Raw genomic sequence first — 20,758 nt, 5'->3', positions numbered from 1 at the left:
CTTCTGAAAGCCTGGATCATTCAAATATTGTCTCTTTTACCTTATCAACTCAGATGTGACTGGTACAATATTTCTATTTAAAACATCTGGATTTGCATTAGCTTTTCTCTGGTTTAGGAAAGGCCAGTTATTTTCATTTTATAGTATGTCAAACACCCAATGATGTGAAGAATGATGTTTGAGCTTCTGGCAGATAAATATCAGAAAAAAATCTCATGCACTGGAATTTTAAAAATATATTTTGGCTATTCATTATTCAAATACTTTGAAACTTTGTAAGGGTGTACTTCATAGTTATACAGGGCGTAGTAAACAGTGTTCTACCAAAACCATTTTTTAATTCTAATGTCATTTCTTTTTAAGACCCCATGAAAGCTAAGTAAAATATTTTATAGTCTGTAATCATTAGTGTTACATGAAGATTCAGAATGTTCTTTCTTCACTATAATTCTTTTGTATTTTAAAGTAGATAAATCAAGCACATATTTTAACAAAATGATGATCATCTTAACTATAAAAGGGTTTAAAATACACATCTCAATGATTAAAGTTAATGCTTTCAAAATGATTTATATTTCTGTCATTAAAAGCCTATGCAAGCCAACACAGAGTTAAAATAAATTCCTTTATGACCAGTCACTAAATCCTTGATATACACATCATTAAAATAAAGTATGGGAGGAAATATGTGACTCCATCAGAAATTGAGGTCAATTAGTGACTCGTTATGAAAAAGCAGTGAAATTGATTTGTAACTCTGTCTCCTCAGGCTGCTGCCATTCTGTAGAGTTAATAATAAAATCTGAATTCTGACAAGGAGAGTCATTAAAGCACTTCATAGGCAAGAGTTATTCATTACTTTAAAACTTATTATCTCGAATTTATTCCCTCCTGCTAAAAAGATTTGTCATGTCCAAGAGATTAATGATTCTGAATATGAAAGAGATGGCTGACATCAGTTGTAGTGCTCTGTGTTTTCAGGTGATTTACATGCAATCTGGGTTCTTTCTGTAGTTTTAAAAATCACTGCTCCTGAATCTCACACCTTTATTTATTAATTTTCCTTCAAGAGTGTAACACCACAGGGCCTGTTTTACAGATTGAAAATCTCTTGCTTATACTTTATGAGGAACCTGAAATGTACCATATTTCAATCAGTTTTATTTCACTTGCATTTATATTTTAAAATATTAAATCTGTTTAAATTATTATTAGCTTAAATGCACCAGGAAAGCTGTCTTTTTAACCATCTAGTCTATCTGCCCAGGAAAACATTTGCTAGGTAGGAATAGTAAGAATTAAGTGATTATTTTTATCCTGAATTGTAAAAGTGTAAACTCTGCTCAGTGTGTGCTTATGATGCCTCCCCAGTCATCTACCTAGAACAAAACTTGGGGGAAAAAAAAAAAGGGGGGGGGGGGGGGGGGGGGGGGGGGGGCGGGGGGAGGGAAGTCCTGTTAAAGCAGCAATTATCCAAAGCTCTGCAGATTTTGTGAAGATCATGGATGACATCCTTACAGAGAACTGGAAAATCACTAGTCAGAAGTGCTCAGAGTTCTCTATTTTAGCACTATTGTCGTGTATTGAGCTGCGATGCCTGTTTTTCCTAGTAAAATAATATCTCTTGCTGAAAGTCCAGCTTTTCATTTCCATCAGGTGCCTCATCCATGTAGGATGTTTACAAGCTTCTTAATACTCCCAATTAATGATTGGTAGCTTGTTCAAGAAAGGTGAGCGGCTTTAGCATTCAAAGTGCATTTAAATTTTGCCATGAACTCAAGCAGGTTGGTTACAATGGCAGCACATGTCTAGTGTGACCACGTAGATAACAGTGGACAACGAGGAAGGTTTCTTATCTTAAAATTCCCCCAAACGCACCACATGTGCATGATAAGGTGGAGCTCACTGTTCCAACTAGTTAAACTGCATGGTGTTAGCCTTTTGAGGAGCGCTTTGGGGTTGCTTTGAAGATCTGCTTGGCTCTACTAACGGGCAATGAACCTGGAAGAACATGGTCTGTGTTTTCCAAGTGTGCTACAGCTACGAGGTTGGAAGGAAAGGAGGGGAATTACCTCTCTTTAGACATAAACTTCAGCTATGCCAACATCTTCAAAAATCTGATGTTGGACAATGCCAATACCAACCATACCAAAAAGCAGAATCCAAGGCCAGAGGAAGCAGTCAGCTAGGGGCCAGAGTGTAGAGGAATTGTAGAGGAATGCAGCTGGGTTAATTAGCATTGATAACATACAGCTGTGGGCTGGCTTCAGGGGCGGTGGGTTGGCTGATGTAGACAAGGTGCAGCTGTGGCTGGTTCCTGCTAAGTAGTTAAATAGCTCATAGGGGTATGCAAGAGGAGCAGCCAATGAAGAAAGAACTGGGAAAAGCAGGGGGAGGAGAGAGTGTGTCCTGGATGCAGGAGAGACAAGGAGAAGGATGCAGCAGAGGCAAGAAGTAGGATCGGCTGGCCTGAAAAGTATGAAGAAACAGCAGAGACAGTAGATGAACTGTTGAAACCTTGTGGGGATTGGTGGCTGTGCTGGGGCAAGGTGTGGGAACTACTTATTGACATTAACCTGGTGTGGGGTGGTAAAAGCCTTGTTGCAGCCAGCTAGTTTTGATAGTGCTGTGACACCAGAGCTCAGTAGTCAGGAGACCTGAGTGACACAGCTCTGATGAACAAGGAAATAGGAGCCGTTTCTAGAAGCAAGGCTTGGTAATGTGGCACAGGAGGAGATTTTAGCCCTTGTGAAAGAACTCAGGTTTGCCGTAGAAAATAACCCCTGAAAACACAGCCAGCTATAGCAATGGACTCTATTTCTTCTTCACTGCCTATGCGCAGTGATGCTGTTTATGCGTGGGTAGGTTTATGTTTCTACGTGTGCGTCTGATGGCTGAGGCATCTGAACATGGTGTTCAGTCTTGTCTCTGGTTGGCTTATCTCCATGCGAGGGATGTGGGCAGACCTCTTCATGGGCTGCTTCCTTGGAACCAGGAAATTGTGTATGCTTGACCACTTCCATTAGCTGCCTGCAAATATTCCGTATCCCTTTGTGAAAGCTGTTGCAGAGAGTAAACAAAGTTTTGAGAGAAATGGCCCCCTTGTGCTACCATGCTGAGTACAGCTTCCTCTTACATCTTTCATGAAGGGTGATTGCATTTACCGATTTCATATTTTTTTAAAAATGTCTGTTTCAGGTCAGGACAATTTTATTAACTTTTTGCATACTATTTTGCTAACTTCTTGCATGCAATTGCATATCCTGACCCACATCTAGAAAGGGCAAAGCTTGTTACCTACAATGAACACAGGAAAATTATGAAAGTCCATTCCAGTTAAAGATGGATTTCAGTACAACAAATCCTGCTTATAGCCCACTGTTTTTTTTAAAAATTGTTCTGGGCATCGAGAATCTTTTTTTTTTTTTTTTTTTCTTTCTGTAGATGATTAGTTCTGTTTGAATGAAAACTTACACTAGATGATCCAAGTGCAGTAACACATTTTCTATTTTTCAGTGTGATGGATTTAGGATGTATGTATATGAGTGTTTTGTGTTGTGAATGTGATTTCTATATAATTTCTGAATCTTGGACTTAATGTGAAGCAATCTCTGTGAAAGTATAGTAAATCTGTTCGCGTCACATAGGATTGCTGTTTCATTATTCTTCTGCAGCAACTTCTTACTCTGGTCACCCAGACAAAACAACACTTCATGACTGAAAATATATTATACGAGAGGCAAGTGGCATACTTAAATAGCCCACCAGTTTCAGTGACAGAGAATAGTTTTTCTATAGCTCTCCATGGATGATCCTAGGATGGAAGATTTCTTTTCAGATTTTCACATCCAGAGTGCCTTCTTCCTTTGAAGAACAGAAACATTATTCTTAAAATATTAGTCCCTCTACTAGCCTGAACCTTACTTCTTCAGAAATGAGATGATGCTCAAAAGCAGTAACTTTCCTATGCCACCAGTAAATCTGTACATCACAGATTTACTCAGAACATCTTGGAAACAACGTGACCTGGAGGTATTGCCTTGCAAAGAAAGTTAAAGTAGAATAAGAAGCGTATACTGAAAGTAAACTGCTTGTTCCATATAAACAACTTGTGTGAATACTGCTATCTATCATTGAGGAAGCCTTTGGGTGAATTTTCTTCATAGATATAAACCAATCATTTTAAATTGCATATAGGTGTAAGGATACAATATTTTTAGAAAGAATAGTGGTTACACTATCAGCATCTCCCACCATCCTTTTTTGTGCAGTTTGACCTCTGTCCTTTTTTTGTGCTAATAATTGTAATGCAAAAGTTACTGTTATGTTTGTAATAAACTGAAATTTTTTTACAAGAACTGGGCTAGAAGTCTGCTAACCTTCACTTGTTTTGATTGTCTATGGAGAAGAGACAGGCAATAAGAAGACACAAATTATTTTTTAAAAATATTTATATGGTAGTTATATACCTGGGGTTTTAAAATAAAACATTTTTCAGGTCAGACCTGTGCAGAGAAAGAACAGAAAATATATTGGCCTGTAACTATGATGTGGATGAAGTTATAGTGACAAAAATTCTAGCAGAAGTCAATTATTTGCTTCTTCATTTGGTCTTGTGGTAAATATAGCACTTAACAAATGGGAGTTTCTCTGTTCATTTGTACCATTTTATTAGTAAGTATCAAACTGCTTAATTTGTGGTATTGTTTCAGCTGAATAATTTTCTTTTAATTAGACTTTTTATAATAATCTTCTTTAACATTTTGGTTAATCAATTTCCAAATATCTGGGAAAGTAGCAAGAAGGAAATAGAAGAGGAAGAACACAATTAATTTTGTTTGGCTTCAGTATCCTCTAGAAGTATCAAATGGAGAAAGTGTCCTTCAGTAGCCCATTCACCTTCAGAAAAGGGCTATCATATCTATATTCTGATATGGTGCTGATTCTAATCAGTAGATTCTATTATAGGCCTTTAAGCAAAAAAGAAAGTGCTGATGAAGGCCATAAAAATAAATGAGGCTTATTGCTTCTTGACATCTTTAGCACTTTCTGAGGTTTCCTGAGTGAGCAGGGGTAGCAGACAATAGCTGGGAGATTGTGTGTAAGATAATGAGAAAAATAAATGCATCTCGGAAGCAGCCAGCAGGAACTACGGCTAACATTCATTACTCAGGGTCTAGGCTGCTCCCAGTATGAGGTTATTAATTTGTGGAATTTACTAAGAGGTGTGAAAGAAAGCTGATGTTTGCTCCTAACCTTCCTGACCAGCATTTTGAATATTAGCAGAGAGGTCAAATGCATTATCTCCTTGAAATTGTCTCTCTCTCTCCCTCTTTTCTTCGGTGAGAAGTGAAGCAAAACATACTGCTTTAGGAGAAGGGGATGTGGGAAGCACCTGCTGCCCTTGCTTTGGTCAAAGAAAAAGAATAATTAGGCCTGAGTGGAAAATAGGTGATGGGGATGGGGGTGTGTTTTAGGGATAATATGGGGAGGGAATGTTCTTCAAATTCAAAAGGCAATCTCTGTTCCCTCTTCAGGACAGTTTTGGGCATGAGAGTTTAATTGTGGGATATATGAGAAAGTGAATTTAGTATTTGAATGTTCAAATAGCAAATTCCAGTTTTTTATATACACGAGGTGCAATCTGTATCATACCATTTCAGTGTGTGAGTCCGTATTCTTCTGTTCTTGGGATATAGAGCAGCCTTACAACTTGGTGGGATTTGCACTTTCACAGCACTGAAGACCATATTCCCTGCAGGTTGTGTATATGCTATATGTATGTATGACACTTTCTGCCTACTGTGGAGTTTATGTAGTTATGTAGTTATTTGTATGAGTTAAATAACCAGAAATAGATCCAGACTATCATTACTTACATAGCAAATGAGCACAGTCTTAATCACAAATTGGGCTATTTTGGAGGAAAATATATGATTTGCAATTAAAGTGGCACTGACTATGCATGTAGGTCATTTGGCGTAACAGTAGCACGAGCTATGTTATGGAATTTAGTAGGCAATTTAGCAATCAGAAATTCTACACCAAAAACATTTTAACACCCTCTTATAACAGACCTCACAGAGGAACACACACACATTTAGTCTGAAGTATTGTAGGTAGCTCTGCTGGTTTCGCTGGGATGTTTAAATGTAAGCATGCATGTTTCCAAGGCTGAAGGGTTTTTTTTTTTTATGATAAACTTACAACCTGATCATGACAATTTTAAAATTAGAATAAAACAAAAATTAATTAGATTATTTACTTTCTGTTGCTTATTCACTTCACTATACTTGAATAAATGACACAGAGGTGTAGATGTGGCGAGGCAAAGTGCTTCATTTCCTGTTACATTTTGTACCTCTTGATCTGGAAATTTCTGTTGGGAATGTTAACAGTGCATACAATAAACTGGGGCAAAAAGTTAACATGTCAACCTTGCAAAGTAAAGGTCTTGAGAATGTAAAAGAAATCCAGTCCCTTTGCTCACACATCTAAGACTGATTCTGTTGAACTGACATTAGTCTCTCTTCTGAAATGGGGGAAATACCTTAGGAAGATATTTTGTCTTTGAAATATTTTGTGACTATTTTGGCATGTTTATTTTGCTGACCTGTGGAAAAACTGTGGATAGGCTCTCAAGCTGGAATACAAAATGATTAGGAAGCAGTGAAAGCTAAGACCAACCAGAACATTTGAGAAAGAAACCCACTTTTCTCATGAAGTTTTCTTTAACTTTTTTCTTTATAAAGCAGTCGGATATAAAGACCTGCTAATCTGCAAGTAAAGTTTTCAGAAAGCACAAAATCTCTTCTCCTTTTCATTTTGCATAGGAGAGCTTAACCATGTCTTCAGCATCTTCCCAAATTCTTTCTTGGCTTTTCTTTCATGCTTCCACAGAATTTAGGCTGAAGCCACTATTGAATCAGTAGTTTTACTTCTGAAATATCACATATTTGCAGATTGAGTCCATGGACTTCTTTAATTACATAATGCTAAGAAAATACGAAGCCAGCAAGCCACCAATTCAGTCCTTTTGAAGGAAAAATGGCTGACACTGCATAGAAAAAAAGAGAGGCAATGCAATATGAGCTTATTTGGGGTAAAATATATCACACTAGATGACTTTTACTGAACTTAATAAAAAAAAAAAATACTGCTAAATACAGAAAAGAATATGGCATGGGAGCACATTTAAACTGATTTGTAAGATTAAGGTGATAGTGCTTAGCGCAGAAATTATAAAAGTGGGGAGCTGAGTGCAAACTCAGCTGAAGGGGAAGCATTAGCCTAGAAAGAGAATGCTACTGAAATTTCTCAAAAATCAATTTTGGAAACAGTCATGTGTAATTTTTTTATTTATGATCTTGGCATGAAGCAGAAATTGGTAAGCATCATTTGGAGGACAGAAAAGTATTGCTGCTTCATAGTGAAAGAACTAAATGACCTTGAGAGTAGGAACAGGATGAAATTCATAAAGTGCAAGGGGATGGTACAAAATGAACTCAGCAGCTTGGTTTCAAACCTGTCCACTATCATCTAGGAATACATTAGGTAGAAAGAGCTAGAAGAGAAGGCTTTTGGTCACAGGAGTTCATAAACGAAAAACTATTAAGTTTCAGTATGATCCAACTGTGAAAGTCAAACATGCCTCCAGAACATGTAATTGTTAACAGAGGTTGCACAAGACTAATTGTACAAGACTAAGGAGATTTCATCTCAAGTACAGAGTACAATCCTGGTGATATGTGTTCAAGAAAGATGTGTTAAACTATATATAGATTTTGTGTTTTCATCAGTGCAATGTTCAAACATTTGAACAATGGCTGAGAGCTCCATGGGATCTTCATCCTTGAGGTATTCAAAGCATGACTAGACAAAGACCCAAGCAAGCTGCTCTCGTTGACCCTGATCAGGAGTTGCATTAAATGACCTCTAGATATTCTCTCCAACCTTAAGTTTTCTATTGTTCTATGATTATAACTATATCTTCTTCAGAAAATGATTTTTCTGACAGTCTAGAGACACTAGAAGTGGCATAAAACAGCTTTGCAGATAAAGCCTGATAACTGTATGAATGGTATCGTATGGTTTCTGGATGTAGAAGCAGGGGACTTGCTTGGACATATTCCCCTCAGTTCCTGCTCTGAAGTTTCTGTGATGGTTGAGGAATTCATAATGTCAAAGATATCAGCAGGTCCTAGCAAACAAAGTGCCCTGCAACAAAAATGTTTGGGATTTTGGACATTTTGATCAGGAAGATCCTTCCTGATTGTAAATCAGGCTGTTAGTCTGACTGAAGACACTTGCACAAGGCATATGTGAAGAAGTTGTTGAGGTTTTTTATGAAAATAGACAGAACTAAACACAACCTCATTCTGTTCCATCACCTACAGCCAATACTGGATATTTCCATTCTATTCAACTACTCTTCACCACAAAGCCCTGAGAGTATAGACTAAATCTAACCAATTACAGCGTGATATGATCGTCTGGACTTTGCGTGTGATGCTGGGAGCATGCAGTATAAAGGTAGTTACTGTTTTCATAAACACAGTGTGAGAATTAAGAGGTGAGAAAGACAGCTGCAACCTCAGCAAGCCCATATAGAATTTAACAGAACCAACAGAATAAGCCAAGTTAAAGAACGCATTGCCCAAAGATACATCATTTCAGTGTAAGGTAAGTGTAAGACTGAAAATAAAATCAGCATCTACCTGTAGTAACCCATTTCCCCACACTGTTAAGAAATTGTGCTTGATTGTGAGTGAAGATTTCTAGCTTAAGCTTCCTACCACCGTGCACTGTGTGTCTTAGATAGGTCTTCTGTGGATACATTTCTTCCACAACTCCCCAGCTTGTGTGTCTTCCCCCCTCCCCCCAGTTCCTATTCACTTATGTAAATTACACTGTGTTTCACTGAGCTGGGAGTATATCAGTTAACTCTCTCAAACTGTCATCTGCCCTTCGTACAGTTGTTTTACAAAGATTTATGACCCCTGCATATGTCATCGGTAAGGATTATCTTTCCTGTTGATGGGATGTTGATACAAAATGTTCCACATCGTTGGACTAAATCTCCACTGTTTAGAAGACCTGCTAAAACTGTCTTGGTACACCTTACTGAAAGTCTGTTCTGCCAAAGTTGCACTTGACAAGTGGAAGTGGGAATCAATATAATGGTTAGGTAAACAATGTTGACCAATTATGTGGTAATTTCCTAAAATATACAACAGTGTGCATTCTTTTTTTTAAAATACAAATGTCATGTGATATTACCCAAAAGCCTCAGAGAACATTAAAATGATTTATTTACTCAACAAGATCTCTAACAGATTGATGCAACAAAACCTCTCCTCTGTGAAAGATGCTGTTCATAATGCTCACAAGCATTAAGAATCTTTCAAACCTTTAGCTTCTTATTGGTAGAATCATGAATTAAGCACTTTTATTCACTGTGTTGATACCAGTTAAACAAGTTCATAGTTGCCTGATATACTTCTCTTCAGACAAGGTAGTTATATTGATAATTATCAGTCCCTGGAGGTATTTCCAGATTACCAGTTTACCAATTAAAATTTACCAATATACTGTTACGAATGAACAACTTGATTTCAGGAATCTCCTTCAAATAGTTGTCTTGGGACTCTTGCTTGTAAGTCAGCTGATTGTGTTAAAAATATTTATGCCCTTTTCTCAGAAATGAGAAACTTTTTTTTTATCCTTCGAATAGATAACATTTCTTCCCTATTTTTTGTTACAGATAATAAGCAAAAAAATCTGTTGAACATTTCAATCTTCTTTATGTTTATGACAGATATTTCAACAGGATCTTCTCTTGTACCTCATCTTCCCTTTAGACAAAGGTGCCATCTTTTGACAGACACTGGTAGGAAAAAAAAATACATTAAACAAAAAATTATGAGTAGATACATGAAAATAATAATAGGATGAAAATGATAGCAACAATGACTTTTTTCTTTGAGGTACCTAAAATTTGTGGTCATCAAAGAGCTGACTGTACAGTGTATTCACTGTCATATGAGAACAAAGAAATATTAACATAATTTTAGCTAGTTTGCACATTCAATATATTAAATTTTCCATTAATAGTTTTGTAATATTGCAGTCTGAAAGAACCATTAGATTATCTTGCCTCTTTTGATGCTATTAAGTGTACATTTCCCCAAGAATATTACACTGACACCAGCATTATTTATATTTCTGCTCTTTTTTTTTTTTTAAGCTAATAAAGAAAGCAGTCTCTATGCCTGAACATACCATGCTAAGAGCAAAGATGCTAGCTAAAACATTGAAGACTCATCAGCCCTAGTACTAAATTGTTAGCTCTCTGTGGCATAGAGATGCCTAACCAGCCTGCCCAAGGTGATGCTAAGATATTATTCACAGAATAAGATGCACCAGCAACCATTTCTGAAGGCAATCTGGAAAAAAACACAAAGCAAACCTGCACTAAATTTGTCTCCCTTCCTCCTAGCTAGTCTTCCTCTGTACTTACATAAATCCCAAGGTCATCCTGGCATCCCTCATAGCATCATGAGATCATGGGACAGTCCAAGCTGAAATTATCTTCAGGACATCTAGTCCAGCCTCCTCCTCACATCATGCAAAATGCATATGAATGCATGCAATGTAATCCCACCCATATGGGTTCCAGCAGCACTTTCAGACTATTTCAAACACTTTGAACAATCCTACAAGAGCTCAGAGAAGGTCCAGGGCCAAATGTTACATACTGTGGATGTGGCTAGTCTATGCAACAGGTCTGATGGCTGAAAGAGTCCCTGCCTTAAACAATTTAACAGTATCCTATGCTTTTATATATGTATTGGTAGGGTAAGGGTAAGACAGCTGGTTTAAGATTTTTTCATCATGGATTTTGAGGGGAAAAAATGTTTTCTAAGTTTGAAGGTCAAGCTTCCCAAGTTGGGTAGGGGCACTGGGTATAACTTTTGCATGCAGTTTTTTCTTGGTCACATTTATATGTGTTTCTGTCTCCATCATAATCAGATTTCCTGACTATTACTGGATATAATGTACCTCTCACTTGTAATATCTATCCCAGCAGTTTGCACACACAGGGCCAATTAATCCAGGAGGAATACCCAGAGAGGCCATGTCAATATATAGGAAGGCCAGATAGGAGCTAACCGTATTTCTATTTTTCTAACATACAGCCATAATTTATTTTGAAAGCCAATTCTTTTTATAAATTGCACACAGCATGAAAAGTTCAGCTGAGTCTAAATCCTGTCCTCAGAGAACAATCTGAGCAGCCAGCCTGTGCGACGGAAAATGCTTCATGAATTCATACCCAGGGGCTGTAGAGGGAAAACAGATACGGCTATGTCCATAACTTCAGTCTCATGAGGGAATAGATGATGGATCAAATAGATGTGGATGCAGAAAATCTCCATGTACACAGCTGACACTTCCCATCACCTGCAATGATCCAGACCATGAAAAATAGGAAACTCTCTGTAACAGTTTCCATGTGCAGGCTGTAATGCAAATAGCTGTTTATATATCTGCATGTCCACAGCAGGCTTCTTTCTTTTTCTGCTTTAAATAAGTAGCTGACTAAATATATAGCTGTATGGGGGACTAGCCAGTCCCACCTAAAATAATATAAAATGGAATGTATGTAAACCTAGGAAATTTTTAGGTTGACTGAATATTCCTTGGTTCTTTCTTTAGCACATCACCCCTCCAGATAGGTGTAATATAAATGTACTAAAACTCTGAATGGAGAATATGTGTGTATGTATACTGCCTATATATATATTGTATTCTATTGTATTTATATATAACGTTGCGTTTCTGTATGTATTAGTGCATGCACGTAGTAATTGTTTTAAAGGTATGTTTCAGATAGTTGGAATTCAGAAGAAATATAGCATTGGCATCATAATATTAATGAGTATGTCCCTAGAGGTTTTTTTATATTAACTTTTTATATGGTGTAGTTTAAGCATATGTTTAGACATCAGATTGAAACACACAGTTCTGAACTCAGAATGGATTGTTTTATTAGGGATCAAGAAGCAGCACAACGCGATAAAAATGTTAACCTGGATGCTGCTAGACAGCTAGTCCTAGGACCAGAGAAGGGACAGCCACGTTGGCGTGGGGCAGCATGCACCAAGGGACTCTGGCCTTTGAGCTGTATTTAATATCCCAGGTGTCCTATCCCACTGGCATGGCTGTGCTGCTGCTGGTCCTGGACCTGGGCTACACTTTGCAATGTATGCTTCAGAAGTCCTAAATACGAACATTGTGCTATCTTTACAGAGGGCTACCTTATACCTTATGTCTAGAGAAAAGGGTGAGGTTAAGATGCTTTATCCCAGGAATAATATCAAATTATACTGCATCTCAGAGGGACAGATCGTCTTGACATCCGCATTGTGGTTGACAAACTGGAGAAGAATTGCCATGGGAAAATACAAACCTCCCTTCCAACCAGCCATCCATACTGTCCAGCCCAGGGGAGATGGTGCTGTAGACTTTTTTTCTTTCCCGCTTCTCTTCAGGGGAGGGTTCGGAGTTTGCTTTTTGCTGTAGTTACAGCTATAACCAAAGAAGCACTGCCATGCAGAAGGGTTGGGGAAGTCATCGTTAAGCCTGCAATGACTGATAGGTTTTGTATTACTGACATGCATGAGATAGAAGATGTTTTGTGCAATTTCTTCCAAGGCACTAGGGGAGGCGGTTTTATTTATTAAACAAGGAGCTGGTGTTCCACGTGTCAGAAAGCAACAAGGCTTTAACTGTTCTCAGAAGTTCTTAATAGTCCCAATATAAGCTCATTTTATAGAAAAAAACCCCACCCCGTTTGCTTGGCCATTAGCTAATTGTCCTTTTGTGCACCTCTGCATCATTTCATCCCACTTACAATCTCAAGATGGTGGGTGCCAGGACATTTTCTAAATGGGTCTTTTGTTCTTTGAATTCATTGCCTGCCTCTTATCAGCACCTGATAGAAGGCTGAGGAAAAAAAAGAAGCCGTTGTTCTCCCTCTTGTTAATTATTTAACATTTAAGGCATTTAATTTGTACATCTTCTGTGAACAGTATTCTGTGGATGTCTGTTGTATTAATAATGTCCATTTCCCTTACAGGAAAACTTTGACATGTTTTATATGATTCTGTAAAACACACAATACTGAACAGTAAGTAGGCTCCACGGGAAAATATTTGTTAATGATATTGGCCAGCTAGCTAAACATCAGGAAAAAGTCCCAATTAATATTGAATACAGAAGAAAATTTGGATTAATCTTGCAAGGATTAGAGGCTTTTACTCACTGTAGGTCTCGCACATGGTCACTTACGCTTTGTAATACTTTGCCCTGAGTCTATACTATGTAGTCATTATGAACCTAATGCAACTTATGCTAAACCTCATTAAAATGTTGCTCATGAACGAAACTACTAAAAAAATCAGTTAATAAAGAATAGAACAGATTCATATGAAATCAGATAAATCACTCTAATATAAAATTAACTAAATGAAACTGATAAAAAGCTCCCAGTTTTCTTCAGAAATGGAAGGGTAGAACAGACCAGATCTGGAAGCTTGCTAATGCCACCTGGAAAGGCTGTCACTCGGGCAACTTCTCCCACCTTGATTCTGCTAATATTTCTTATTGTGTCCATCCTTGAAACTGTAAGACAACAATAGACAAAAATGCTCTTCATTCCAGTAATCTATAGCCATATTGGATTTAAATATTTTTAAGTGTGGTAAAATACTTAAAGGAATTGGTGAGTAAATAATAAAAAGAAACTCCATATGTATTTGAAAAACAGAGGGAATGAAAATTGTTCACAAGCTCTTCTGTGCCTCAGCTTTTGATTTCACAGCAAGGCTGGCTGAGATTGTTGCACTTCACCTGAGCTTTTGTATGGATTTCTGTAAAATAAACACTATCGAGCCAGCAAAATGTAACTTCCCACGTGGCTGAACACAGGCTGATGTGTCTGTACATGAAACGTTGAAGGCATGCACCTCAAGACAACAGTAACTCTGTTCAGGTGCTGCACAGACACTCATGGAGAGAATATTGCTTTTAAAAAACCCTAATTTGTTAGGATTTTTGCACAGGATAGTGCCTGCATGAGGAATAATACCTCTTCAAGAGGGTGGTCAGTCACTGTCTGGGTGGTGATATGAGTCTATGTTGCAAATGTCTTTGTGATGGTATCTCCAGCAGGGTTGGACAAGACCCCAGTTGTTCTGCTGAATTCCTGTATCCAACTGGCCTGAGGTCCTGTGCCATCATTTCATTGCATGCCCAATCCATTGCTGCTGGTTAACCTGTCTACCAACCAGGTCCTAATCATCTTAACTATGCACAAGAGACTTTCCTGCAGGATGATTTCTGCACATTTTACAAGTTCCTACTGAGTATTTACACGCATCTTGCCTAAGTACTGGTTAGTTAGCTCTGGAGTAGGAAGACCCTGGGGAGTCTCTGGGATGGCAGTTTCTTCACCTGGTGTATGAAACAACACACTGGGAAGAAAACTGGTTGAGGCACAGACATGATTGATGATCTTAAAGGCCTTTTTCCAACCTATGTAATTTTGATTCTATGAGCTGCTAAAAGGATTTGTTGTAACTGCCCAAAGTTGCCACTGTGAGAGCTCCTGGAACAGTTAGTCACATGCTCTGTGAAGACAGTGGCTAAAGGTTTGGTCCACCCCTTTGTCTCAAGGTGGTCCAGCATCTAAATTGCTCCTCGTGCCACCAGTGAGATAATTGGTTCTTTGCACAGGCACAGCCCCCATACACAGTTACACCACAGTTATAACTATAGGACTAACTTGAATTTCAATCTTGTATCTCATTTATAACTTCAGCTCCACACCAAAAGGGGTGGTCAGCAATACTTTTAATGAAAAAGTTTTCACTGAAAAATAGCGACTTGCCAAAAGTGTTTGCAAACACTAGAAATGTGTTTCTCCTGGTTTGTTCTTACTGTATTTGTCCTACATGCTAATTTAGGAGTAGAGAAAAGTCCGTCTAGAAGAGAGTCACTGACTTCAGGAGAAGCTGGAATGCATCCATAATGAATTATTGTAAGGCTTGTATTCACACTTTATTTTGGCCACAATAATTAGATAAGCAAATTCTGGAGCTGATCCAGGCTAAGTAAGCAGTCAGTAATAGATCATTAAGATTTGGTTTATTTGTGCATTAGATAAAGTGACTGGACCTTCAAACTAAATCAGAAGGCTTTGGCTTCTGAGAAATCCGTTACATGCACATCAGGAGATGTTTAAAGCTAGAATCAATATTTAAGGAACTGGCATTCATTCCCAACGTGGCACATATTTTTTGTTCCGCTCAGGCGAATTATTCAGAACTCACTTTTGCACTCTTAAAGTGAAAATGATTCAATTTCCTTACTGTCTGGCACGTTAGAGGTAAATGCATTGAAAGCTGGTGGGGCTTAGAGGCTGCAGATGAAAATATACAGGCTGGATTCACACAACTGAGCAGATTCTTCTCATGTGACGTGCCTGCTTTTCAATAAAGGGGTGCTTTGTTGCTAGTCCTTTCTGAACACCTCAAATTACTAGCCAATTGGTAAAAAGCATGACCATGGATTTTCTATATAAAATATAAATCATAAATCTTAGTGAGACCATCAAAATTAGAGTTGTAAAATTAAGCTGTAGTGATACAAAGTAAAAAGTAGAACCTTTTTTGTGTGTGTCTTAATCTTCGTTTCCATTTGGTTATATATGTATATAACAAAAATAGGAGATTTATAAAATGGCTTGTGTTCTTCTGGCCTTTTAGACGTGGAAATAGCATAAGGACATTTGAGAAGTTCATTCCAAGAACAGATATTAAGCTGTGTTTTGTTTTGGAGTAGGCTTTTTTCTGTTTCATTTCATTCACATATGCATGACCTGAAGACAGTTTAATACCAAAGTAAACTGCTACCATAAACCAGCTTACGTTCAGTGTAGGGATTTGCTGGTTTTGTTTGAATCTTAATGTCCAAATAATTCTCTTAATTTTGCTTGATAGTCCACCTCTCTATGGTGAACTAAATGTACTATACAAACTACACAGTTTGTGTCATTCACATTTTAGATATTTTTTTTTTTTTGCTACGTTAAAAACAAAAATGTTTTTTATGCTCTGCAGGCATTAACAGTGGTAAAACGGTAGTAAGGCAGCAGAAATGCTCTGATAAATTTGTGCATGCACTGAGAGAGACATTGGTCATAAAACTGTGAATTAGACCCCTAGCTCATTGTGCTGTATGCGCAACTGTCATGCTGTGAACCAAAGTGAAGGTCTGTATGAGGACCCTGAACATGGTTTTCTTTCATGGAACCTGATTGCATTTTGTTTTGTATTGCAGGTTTCAAGTGGAGTGAGAAAGGCACAGTGCATGTGAGCATGGTGCGTCATGTTAAGGTTTTATGTAACCTGTTATTACATCCCATGTAAGAAATTTGGGTGCATGGTTCTTCTGCTGGTTAAGGCTCTCTGCGTGTGCGTAGGCACATTGCCCCATGCCAAACCCTGCTCTGAATCTCAGTGAGGCTCTGGCAGCCAGCTCTGGGACACCCCGACATGGCGCAGTAGACCCAGGGACTCACACCTCTCCCTCTTTGATATCCATCTCTCCTGGCTATGTCAGCAGCCAGGCTCCTGCGCTCTGGGGAGGTCAGATGTGGCTGGACATAGCAGCTCTATCCATCTGCATTGGTCACAGTAACTTTCTCCTTTAATCAAGAGGGAGAGGAAGGCATTTGTAGTGTCCAGTTCCTGCGACATATTTCAGAGGTCTGCTACAGAAAACAGCAAACTCTTTGCCTGTATGATCAGCAGAGATCATTTAGCCTCTTCTTAGAAGTCTTTAGGTGCTTAAATGGACCTCATCTATCATGAGGGTCCCTTAATTGTAGTGACTGAGGTCAGTGAAAAACTATATCCTATTAAAATTGAAGCTTGATGTTTTAGTTGTAGCAACAAAGACTTCCTACTCCTGCCTAAGCACCTAAACCAGACGGCTCCCTCATGGCTGAAAGGATATTTTGAAATTTATTTGCTTTTTCACTGTTTCGAAGCATCCCAGCACAGAGTACAAAATGACAATTCAAAAAGTGCACTGTATGTTATAAACAGCCCTGCCCTACATACAGCAAGTCGCTTCCATTTGTGAAGGAACAAAACTTTATACTCGCTACATTAAAGCCTATGTTGATTTAAAGCACTCTTTGATCAGTTGATCAAAACCTGCTTTAACGTTGCTCACGGAACAACCTCACTCCTCACCTGTGTATCATTCATCGCTGGCACAGATACTAAGCATCTCGGTGCTTGCTAGAGTTGTGTTTCAGCCTTCGGCATCAAGGATCATTTCTGTGGTTCAAGTGCTTGCTGGCTGAAGTAAGCAACAATAAAGATAATATGAGTTTTCTTGGGATGGATTGTGCCAGCTTAACCTAGGCATGAGGACTATGGTTTTTTTCCCCTTGGTGCTAATTGAAAGAGAAATTAATTTGAGTCAGAGGAGACAGGTGTGTAAGGCTTGCTGAAATTACAGGCTGCCTGCTGGATTAGCAGAGGTAGACATGAGAGTTTAACAATCATGGATTTTATTGCACAGAAGAGGAGCAATTAAAACATAAAAGAAAGCAGGAGTGTATAGAACAAGCAAGACTAGAATATAGTAAAGTAAAATGATTTAAATTGGGAGGGTTTTTAAACAAATCTAGTGCATTAAATTTCAGGCATGGAAACAACTGCTGCTCTTTGTAGGGAATTGAGGAAGAACTTTTGGGTGTACTAGTCTTAAGTACACCTTAAGTACTAAGTCTTAAAATGCAGTTTTCTAATGCCTTTTTTTTTTCCCCATATATATATATATATATATATATATATAAATTTTACTTGAAACAATACATTGACCACATGTGGTCAGGGAAGTTCAGTTGTTTGGTGCAAACTGCTTCATGTGACGCTATTCAGGTGAAAACCATTAGGTCAGTTTTATGGGATTTTGCTAAGGTGGGAATAAGCTTTGCCATTCTAGAAGGACACCAGCTTTTTGAGGAATGAAAGCTTGTGTTACCCTTTAGGTCCTCACCAAATTCTGGGTCCGAGACCTGTTTGTCTGGCAAAAGCAAACTTTATTAAGCTTAAAAAATCTGCGGAGTTAAATTCAGTTGATAGCAGGAATCTGGAAAATGATTGAAGGACAGAGTAGCAACATCTGAGGGTCATGGAAAGAGAGTAAGTATCTGCTACAGTTGTCGGCTGAGGAGGTTATATGTGCATGTATAGCCAGGGACACGCACTGTTGACAGACACACAAAACTGCCCACTGGCAATGAAAATGCCACCTTTTAGTGCATATAGGCTTTACATTGAGATAAAGATTGTGTCCTGGGGAAAAAAAAAATAATAAAAATTGTGAATTGACATAAGGCTCTGATGTGATCAGGTTAGGGAAACGTGGTGGGTCATCAGGTGCTGGATGAGCAATACACCACAGCAGAAACTACTTGAGCATGTCCTCGGAGTTCACCCTGGTCTGACGGTACTGCTCTACCAATGACAGATTTTTGAGCCTATGTGTTTTACTGTGCAAAACAGAAGTTAGTACTATGCACCAGCTCAGCTACCATGCTTTAGCTGATGTGGGTAGTCAATAAGTGCACCGTACTTCAGTCTTGTCTCTCAGTCCTCTAAATACAGTGAGGGGGCTATTTTTGTGCAACACTTCCAGATTTATTGCTGTATCTCAGTTACTATGCATAGTTATCTGGAATTTTTGTGATGTCTTATCTGTCATACCGCAAGCAATACCTGTAGCTGGGTCTGGGGCACAACTGCTGCAAGTCTGGATGGCAAACTCTCCTCCAGAGTAACCTTCAGATGAGCGTTCTCTGCTAAATGGAAGAGCTTACCACTTGTCACCTCCATCCATCCCACCTCTCTGGCAGTCACACCAGGAAGATATGATTATCCATTGTCTTTCCTTTGAGGACTCGGATTTTTCCAGCCAGAAGATGGCAGCCTGAAGTTAGGCTTAAGTAGGGACTTCAGGTGCTGGTCCCCAGGGGGGTTTGGACTTCTGAACTGTTAGGAAATTCTGACATATATGATTCTATAGTATTAGAAGATAATAAATGTAATACATTCAATGAACTAAAATTATAAAGAGAAAATAAATAGGAATAAAAGGATATTCAATCAACATAATGAAACAATAACAGATGTAGCATTTAATATAAAAAGATTATCAAGGATATTCCATGTTTTTGTAGCTGCTGTTAGATGTTAGATGTCCATTTTAAGTTGTTGCCTTTTACCTCCTCCAGCATCCTCATGTTTTATTTAAATGTTGTGCTTGAATCTCAAGCCACAAATGAAGAAGAAACACGATCTCAAAACCAGCTTGATATTATCCAGTGAGGCCTGATCTCACTGTTGAATTGTAGAGGTACTGAAATTGTAAATAAATAAATAAATGGTTATGTGCTAAAGGTGTGACGAAAGAAAACCATGCCCAGCCAGCCACATGCGTTGTTTCTCTTGTTCCCAGCACAAGTGCAGAACAGCAAGGAATGGCTTCAAGGGTCCATCTTTGCATACTTTGTTTGCTCTGTCACAACCTCTGCTTTTCTGGGGGCACCAAGGATGGCTTCTTCCATGACTGATCATATGTCCACAAACATCCCCAATGGCCACTGCCAAGAGTTCCGTGGTCCTTGAGAAATTTTAGCTGATTCTCCACATAACTGGCTTAGAGGTATGCAAATGGCTACTTGCACCTCAGTGATGCTCTCCCCCGCTCCCAGCTGTGACTGTTCTTTGTGTGCCACATTTTGTCATTGAAAAAGAGGACCTTAATGGAAATGCCTGGTTTGCAAAGTTTCTGCTGGAGCGCACACATAGAGCAGACTGAGTAGAAATGGATTGCAAAGTACAGATGGAAAATAAGCATTTTAATTAATGCTAACTTTATGTACTTGGAGGACCCACATGCTTGTAGATGTGATTCTATCCCATTTGGTCATCTAGAAGCTAATTCTGATGAATTTGCTAATTTTGCCATAGAGAATTCATAGCTGCCTCTTTTCACCCTGGTACTTTCTTGCAATTACTGTTGTTTGACAGCTGTTGTTTTCATGCAAATTTCATGATGTGGCGTGTGAGTCTCTGTGAGGTGATAATAACTGTGCAGATTACGCTTAAACAATAGAGATAAGAGCAGATGATACCATCATATTTCTGAGCTGCAATTTGATTTAAAAGTATTTGCCTACTGTGGCCCTATAAACCTCACAGGCGATACTGCCCATTTCCCCTTGAGATTCACGATAATCGGTGGATGCAGATGAAAGCAAAACTGCCTTGCATGTATTAACTACAATCAGCTGGCATAGTGAGTAGGCTGTATTCTTGTACTTTATTTAGTCGTTTCACCTAAGCAAAATGATTTTGCAGTGTTTTATGCCCACTTTACAGACACGTAAATCCCACCGCACAGATGCAAAGGAGTGGGTAAGTTGGCTGTGTGCCACGATATCAGCTATTATATTGCTGGGATGGCTCTCCCAGCCTGCTTTCACTGTAGGACTGCTCCCAGGAGCCCCTTGAGCAGAAAAGAGGAGAAGCTCAGCTTAACTGATGTGTGTATTAATTTACCAGACAAAATTAATGTAGTCTGCTTGTGGGACTGGATCTAATACACGGCTATG

Source organism: Falco naumanni, chromosome 2 (genome assembly GCF_017639655.2).
Source record: "Falco naumanni isolate bFalNau1 chromosome 2, bFalNau1.pat, whole genome shotgun sequence".
NCBI classification, from domain to species: Eukaryota; Metazoa; Chordata; class Aves; order Falconiformes; family Falconidae; genus Falco; species Falco naumanni.
The sequence above is the reverse complement of the archived record's forward strand: the minus strand, read 5'-3'. Positions refer to the sequence as shown.